We start from the raw sequence: 7,141 nt of genomic DNA, 5'->3' as shown, positions 1-7,141 counted from the left end.
TTTTATACACTTCTATTCCTTTCTTTTTCTTTGCATATTTCCAACCACATTACTCTCTTCTGTTCCCCTTTCTTCCAGCCATTTTAAGTGTATTTTATCTTAACATACGTATAAGCAACACTATCGGTCTGCTCAGACTCCTTGCTCTATTCTCCAGATGATGCACTGCCTTGGTATTAATATTAGGCTTTTGTCTTTATCTTAGTTCTTAGTACAGTTGTCTAATTACATTCTGAGAATCTCCATTCTCTCTGGTGTTACTCCAGCTCATTTCTATATTTGATCCTAGCTTACAAAATCTCCCTGGATTGATGTTTGTATGAGTAGGGTGTTATTTGTTGTTTGTTTGCTTTTGCTTTTGTCTCTGATTTGTTCTGTTTCAGTTGTCAATTTCTGCTGGGTTTCTCTTTGAATATCTGATAGCACACTGGGGTTCTGTCAGGTCTTTCTAGAGCCTTATGTCCTAACGGATTCAATAATTGTGTGTCTTATACATGTATGTGTTTCCTAGACTGAATATTCGTTTAATCCAATACTTGGACATTAGTCTGAGGCTTGGACAGTCTTCTATAAACACCTCTATCACCAGGACAAGCAACCCCAAAAGCTTGGACAACCATGAGGAAACAAAGAAACCCCATGCAGGCGAAGGAGCAGGAAAAAAACCCACAAGACCAAATAAATGAGGAGGAAATAGGAAAAATGCCTGAAAAAGAATTCAGAGTAATGATAGTAAAAATGATACAAAATCTCGATAACAAAATAGAGAAAGTACAAGAAACAGTTCATAAGAACTCAGAAAAACAAACAGCAATGGATAACAAAATAACTGAAATTAAAAATACTCTAGATGCTATAACCAGCAGAATGACTGAGGCAGAAGAACGAATAAGTGAGTTGGAAGATAGAATGGGAGAAATAAATGCCACAGAGCAGGAAAAAGAAAAAAAAATAAAAAGACTAGAAGACAGCCTCAGAGACCTCAGTGATAACCTTAAACATACCAACATTCGAATTATAGGCATCCCAGAAGAAGAAGAAAACAAGAAAGGGTCTGAGAAAATATTTGAAGAGGTTATAGTGGAAAACTTCCCCAACATGGGAAAGGAAATAATGAACCAAGTCCAAGAAGCACAGAGAGTCCCATACAGAATAAACCCAAGGAGAAATACACCAAGACACATATTAATCAAACTAACGACAATTAAACACAAAGAAAAAATATTAAAAGCAGCAAGAGAAAAGCAACAAACAACATATAAGGGAAAACCCATAAGGATAACAGCTGACCTTTCTACAGAAACTCTGCAAGCCAGAAGGGAATGGCAGGATATACTGAAAGTCCTGAAAGAGAGAAACCTACAGCCAAGAATACTCTACCCAGCAAGAATCTCATTCAGATTTGAGGGAGAAATCAAAAGCTTTTCAGACAAGCAAAAGTTAAGAGAATTCAGTACCACCAAACCAGCCTTACAACAAGTGCTAAAGGAACTTCTCTAAGTAGGAAACACAAGAAAAGGAAAACACCTACAAATACAAACCCAAAACAATTCAGAAAATGGTAATTGGAACACACATGTCAATAATCACTTTAAATGTAAATGGATTAAATGCTCCAACCAAAAGACACAGACTGGCTGAATGGATACAAAAACAAGACCTTTCTATATGCTGCCTCCAAGAAACCCACTTCAGACCAAGGGATACATATAGACTGAAAGTGAAGGGATGGAAAAAGATATTCCATGCAAATGGAAGTCAAAAGAAAGCTGGAATAGCAATACTCATATCAGACAAATTAGACTTGAAAGTAAAGACTATTAAAAGAGACAAGGAAGGGCACTACATAATGATCAAGGGATCCATTCAAGAAGAACATATCACAATGGTAAATATCTATGCCCCCAATATAGGAGCACCTCAATACATAAGGCAAGTGCTAAGAGCTATAAAAGGGGACATCGACAGTAACACAATAATAGTGGGAGACTTGAACACCCCACTTACATCAATGGACAGATCATCCAAACAGAAAATAAATAAAGACACACAAGCTTTAAATGACACATTAGACCATCTCGACTTAATTGATATTTATAGGACATTCCATCCAAAAACGACAGACTACACTTTCTTCTCAAGTGCACACAGAACATTTTCCAGGATAGATCACATCTTGGGTCACAAATCAAACCTCAGCAAATTCAAGAAAATTGAAATCATATCAAGCATCTTCTCAGACCACAACGCCATGAGACTAGACATCAATTACAGGAAAAAAACTGCAAAAAATACAAACACATGGAGGCTAAACAATTCACTCTTAAACAACCAAGGAAGCACTACAGAAATCAAAGAGGAAATCAAAAAATATCTAGAAACAAATGACAACGAAAACACAACAACCCAAAACCTATGGGACGCAGCAAAAGCAGTTCTAAGAGGGAAGTTTATAGCAATACAGTCCTACCTTAAGAAACAAGAAAATGATCGAATAAACAACCTAACCTTACACCTCAAACAACTAGAGAAAGAAGAACAAAGAAACCCCAAAGTGAGCAGAAGGAAAGAAATCATAAAGATCAGAGCAGAAATAAATGAAAAAGAAAGGAAAGAAACCATAAGAAAAATAAATGAAACTAAAAGCTGGTTCTTTGAGAAGATTAACAAAATTGATAAACCATTAGCCAGACTCATCAAGAAAAAAAGGGAGAAGATGCAAATCAACAGAATTAGAAATGAAAAAGGAGAAGTCACAACGGACACCTCAGAAATACAAAACATCACGAGAGACTACTACAAGCAACTATATGCCAATCAATTGGATAACCTGGAAGAAATGGATACATTCTTAGAAAAATACAATCTTCCAAGACTGAACCAGGAAGAAATAGAAACCATGAACAGAGCAATCACAAGTACAGAAATTGAGGCAGTGATTAAAAATCTCCCAACACACAAAAGCCCAGGACCAGATGGATTCACAGGCGAATTCTATCAAACATTTCAAGAAGAGTTAACACCTATCCTTCTCAAACTCTTCCAAAATATTGCAGAAGGCGGAGCACTCCCAAACTCATTCTACGAGGCTACCATCACCCTGATACCAAAACCAGGCAAAGATGTCACAAAAAAAGAAAACTACAGACCAATATCACTGATGAATATAGATGCAAAAATCCTCAACAAAATACTAGCTAACAGACTGCAACAGCACATTAAAAAAATCATACACCACGATCAAGTGGGGTTTATCCCTGGGATGCAAGGATTCTTCAATATACGCAAATCAATCAACGTGATACATCATATCAACAAATTGAAGGATAAAAACCATATGATCGTTTCAATATATGCAGAAAAAGCTTTTGACAAAGTTCAACATCCATTTATGATAAAAGCTCTCCAGAAAATGGGCATAGAAGGAAATTACCTCAACATAATAAAAGCCATATATGACAAACCAAAAGCCAACATTGTTCTCAATGGAGAAAAACTGGAAGAATTCCCTCTAAGAACAGGAACAAGACAAGGGTGTCCACTCTCACCACTGTTATTCAACATAGTTTTGGAAGTGTTAGCCACAGCAATCAGAGAAGAAAAAGAAATCAAAGGAATCCAAATTGGAAAAGAAGAAGTAAAATTGTCACTCTTTGCAGATGACATGATATTATATATAGAAAACCCTAAAGACTCTACCAGAAAACTGCTAGCACTAATTGATGAGTTTAGTAACGTAGCAGGATACAAAATTAATGCACAGAAATCTCTTGCATTCCTATACACGAACAACGGAAGAGCAGAAAGAGAAATTAAGGAAACTCTCCCATTCACCATTGCAACAAAAAGAATAAAATACCTAGGAATAAACCTGCCTAAGGAGGCAAAAGCTCTGTATGCAGAAAACTTTAAGACATTGATGAAAGAAATCAAAGATGACACAAACAGATGGAGGGACATACCATGTTCCTGGATTGGAAGAATCAACATCGTGAAAATGACTGTACTACCCAAAGCAATTTACAGATTCAATGCAATCCCGATCAAATTACCAACGGCATTTTTCACAGAACTAGAGCAAGAAATCTTATGATTTGTATGGAAACGCAAAAGACCCCGAATAGCCAAAGCCATCTTGAGAAGGAAAAATGGAGTTGGTGGAATCAGGCTTCCTGACTTCAAACTATACTACAAGGCCATAGTGATCAAGACAGTATGGTACTGGCACAAAAATAGAAAGGAAGATCAATGGAATAGAATAGAGAACTCAGAAGTAAGCCCAAACACATATGGGCACCTTATCTTTGACAAAGGAGGCACGAGTATACAATGGAAAAAAGACAGCCTCTTCAATAAGTGGTGCTGGGAAAATTGGACAGCAACATGTAAAAGAATGAAATTAGAACACTTCCTAACACCATACACAAAAATAAACTCCAAATGGATTAAAGACCTACATGTAAGGCCAGACACTATAAAACTCCTAGAGGAAAACATAGGCAGAACACTCTTTGACACCCATCAAAGCAAGATCCTTTTTGACCCACCTCCTAGAATCATGGAAATAAAATCAAGAATCAACGAATGGGACCTCATGAAACTTAAAAGCTTTTGCACAGCAAAAGAAACCATAAACAAGACTAAAAGGCAACCCTCAGAATGGGAAAAAATAATTGCCTATGAAACAACGGACAAAGGATTAACCTCCAAAATATACAAGCAGCTCATGCAGCTGAATACCAAAAAAGCAAATAACCCAATCCACAAATGGGCAGAAGACCTAAATAGACATTTCTCCAAAGAAGACATACAGATGGCCAACAAACACATGAAAAGATGCTCGACATCACTAATCATCAGAGAAATGCAAGTCAAAGCCACAATGAGGTATCACCTCACACCAATCAGAATGGCCATCATCACAAAGTCTGGAAACAACAAATGTTGGAGAGGGTGTGGAGAAAAGGGAACTCTCCTGCACTGTTGGTGGGACTGTAAGTTGGTACAGCCACTATGGAAAACAATTTGGAGGTTCCTTAAAAAACTACAAATAGAACTACCATATGATCCAGTCATCCCACTCCTGGGCATATACCCAAAGAAAACCATAATCCCAAAAGAAACTTGTACCATCATGTTTATTGCAGCACTCTTTACAATAGCCAGGACATGGAAGCAACCTAAATGCCCATCAACAAATGAATGGATACAGAAGATGTGGCATATATATACAATGGAATATTACTCAGCTATAAAAAGGGATGAGATGGAGCTATATGTAATGAGGTGGATAGAACTACAATCTGTCATACATAGTGAAGTAAGTCAGAAAGAGAAGGACAAATATTGTATGCTAACTCACATATACGGAATCTAAAAATGGTACTGATGATCTCAGTGACAAGAACAAGGAAGCAGATACAGAGAATGGACTGGAGAACTCGAGGTATGGGAGGGGGCGGGGGGTGAAGGGGAAACTGAGAAGAAGCGAGAGAGTAGCACAGACATATATATACTACCAACTGTAAAATAGTCAGTGGGAAGTTGTTGTATAACAAAGGGAGTCCAACTCGAGGATGGAAGATGCCTTAGAGGACTGGGGCAGGGAGGGTGGGGGGGACTCGAGGGGCGGGCGTCAAGGAAGGGAGGGAATATGGGGATATGTGTATAAAAACAGTTGATTGAACCTGGTGTACCCCCCAAAAAAAAAAATAAATAATTAAAAAAAAAAAAAGGAAGGAAGGAAGGAAGGAGGGAGGGAGGGAGGGAGGGAGGGAGGGAGGGAGGGCGGGAGGGAAAGAAAGAAAGAAAGAAAGAAAGAAAGAAAGAAAGAAAGAAAGAAAGAAAGAAAGAAAGAAAGAAAAAGAAAGAAAGGAAGGAAGGAAGGAAGGAAGGAAGGAAGGAAGGAAGGAAGGAAGGAGGAAGGAAGGAAGGAAGGAAGGAAGGAAGGAAGGAAGGAAGGAAAGAAAGAAAGGGAAAGAAAGGGAGAAAGAAAGAGAAAGAAAGAAAGAAAGAAAGAAAGAAAAAGAAAGAAAGAAAAAGAAAGAAAAGAAAAAAGAAAAAGAAAGAAAGGAAGGAAGGAAGGGAGGGAGGGAGGAAGAAAGGAAGAAAGAAAGGAAGAAAGAGAGAAAGAAAAAGAAAATAAAGACCTTTTCTCAGCACTAATGATTTTCATCTTATAAGATGAACTTCAGGAGAACATCCTGCTCCACCTTTTTTAAGAAGAGGCAGGAGGGTCTGAAAACAAGTAACAAAAACAACTCCTGGTGAAGAGGTCACCTGAATAAAGATGAAAGGATTTGGAATCATTTGATTTGGATGGAAGAAGAGATTACTTAGCAAAGGTTCCAACCTCACAGCCTCTCTTGTTAAATATGGCCTTGAGACAAGCCTTGTCTGGCCAGGGCAGTGAGCGCAGCTGTAAGTAAGGAAGCCTTTGCCTGGGTACCCACCCATGCCCCATTTTCTCATGGGTCTCATCATTTCTAATTGTCTTAAATCTTTCTGCAGCTTTTATTTATGATACCTGCCCAGTCCCTGAAAGCGTTGGAGCTTGCAATGCCCAACTAAACCCTCACTACATAACCACAAAGGAACTGAAAGTACTTCAAGGGACTTTGGTTAACTATGAAGAAATAGTATACAGTTTTAAATCAAAGAGAGCTTTTGCAGGCCCATCTCTGGTGACCTTCCACAGGAGGATTTTTAACTCTCTGTCTCGGGTGATCTTTGTATAAACTCTCATTAGGATCAGGCATTAAAATACCATTGAGGGGCTTCCTAGGTAGCGCAGTGGTTAAGAATCCGCCTTCCAATTCAGGGGACACGGGTTCGATCCCTGCTCCAGGGATCCCACATGCCATGGAGCAACTAAGCCCGTGCACCACAACTATTGAGCCTGCACTTTAGAGCCCGTGAGCCACAACTATTGAGCCCTTGTGCCGCAACTACTGAAGCCCACACGCCTAGAGCCCGTGCTCCGACACAAGAGAAGCCATGGCAATGAGGAGCCCATGCACCACAACGAAGAGTAGCCCCCACTCATCGCAACTAAAAGAAAGCCCATGCACAGCAAAAAAGACCCAACACAGCCAATAAAATAATTAATTAATTAAAAAAATACCATTGAGAGCCCTAAAAT

This window comes from Hippopotamus amphibius, chromosome 4 (assembly GCF_030028045.1).
Source record: "Hippopotamus amphibius kiboko isolate mHipAmp2 chromosome 4, mHipAmp2.hap2, whole genome shotgun sequence".
In the NCBI taxonomy this organism is placed as follows: Eukaryota; Metazoa; Chordata; class Mammalia; order Artiodactyla; family Hippopotamidae; genus Hippopotamus; species Hippopotamus amphibius.
This window is presented reverse-complemented; position numbering follows the sequence as displayed.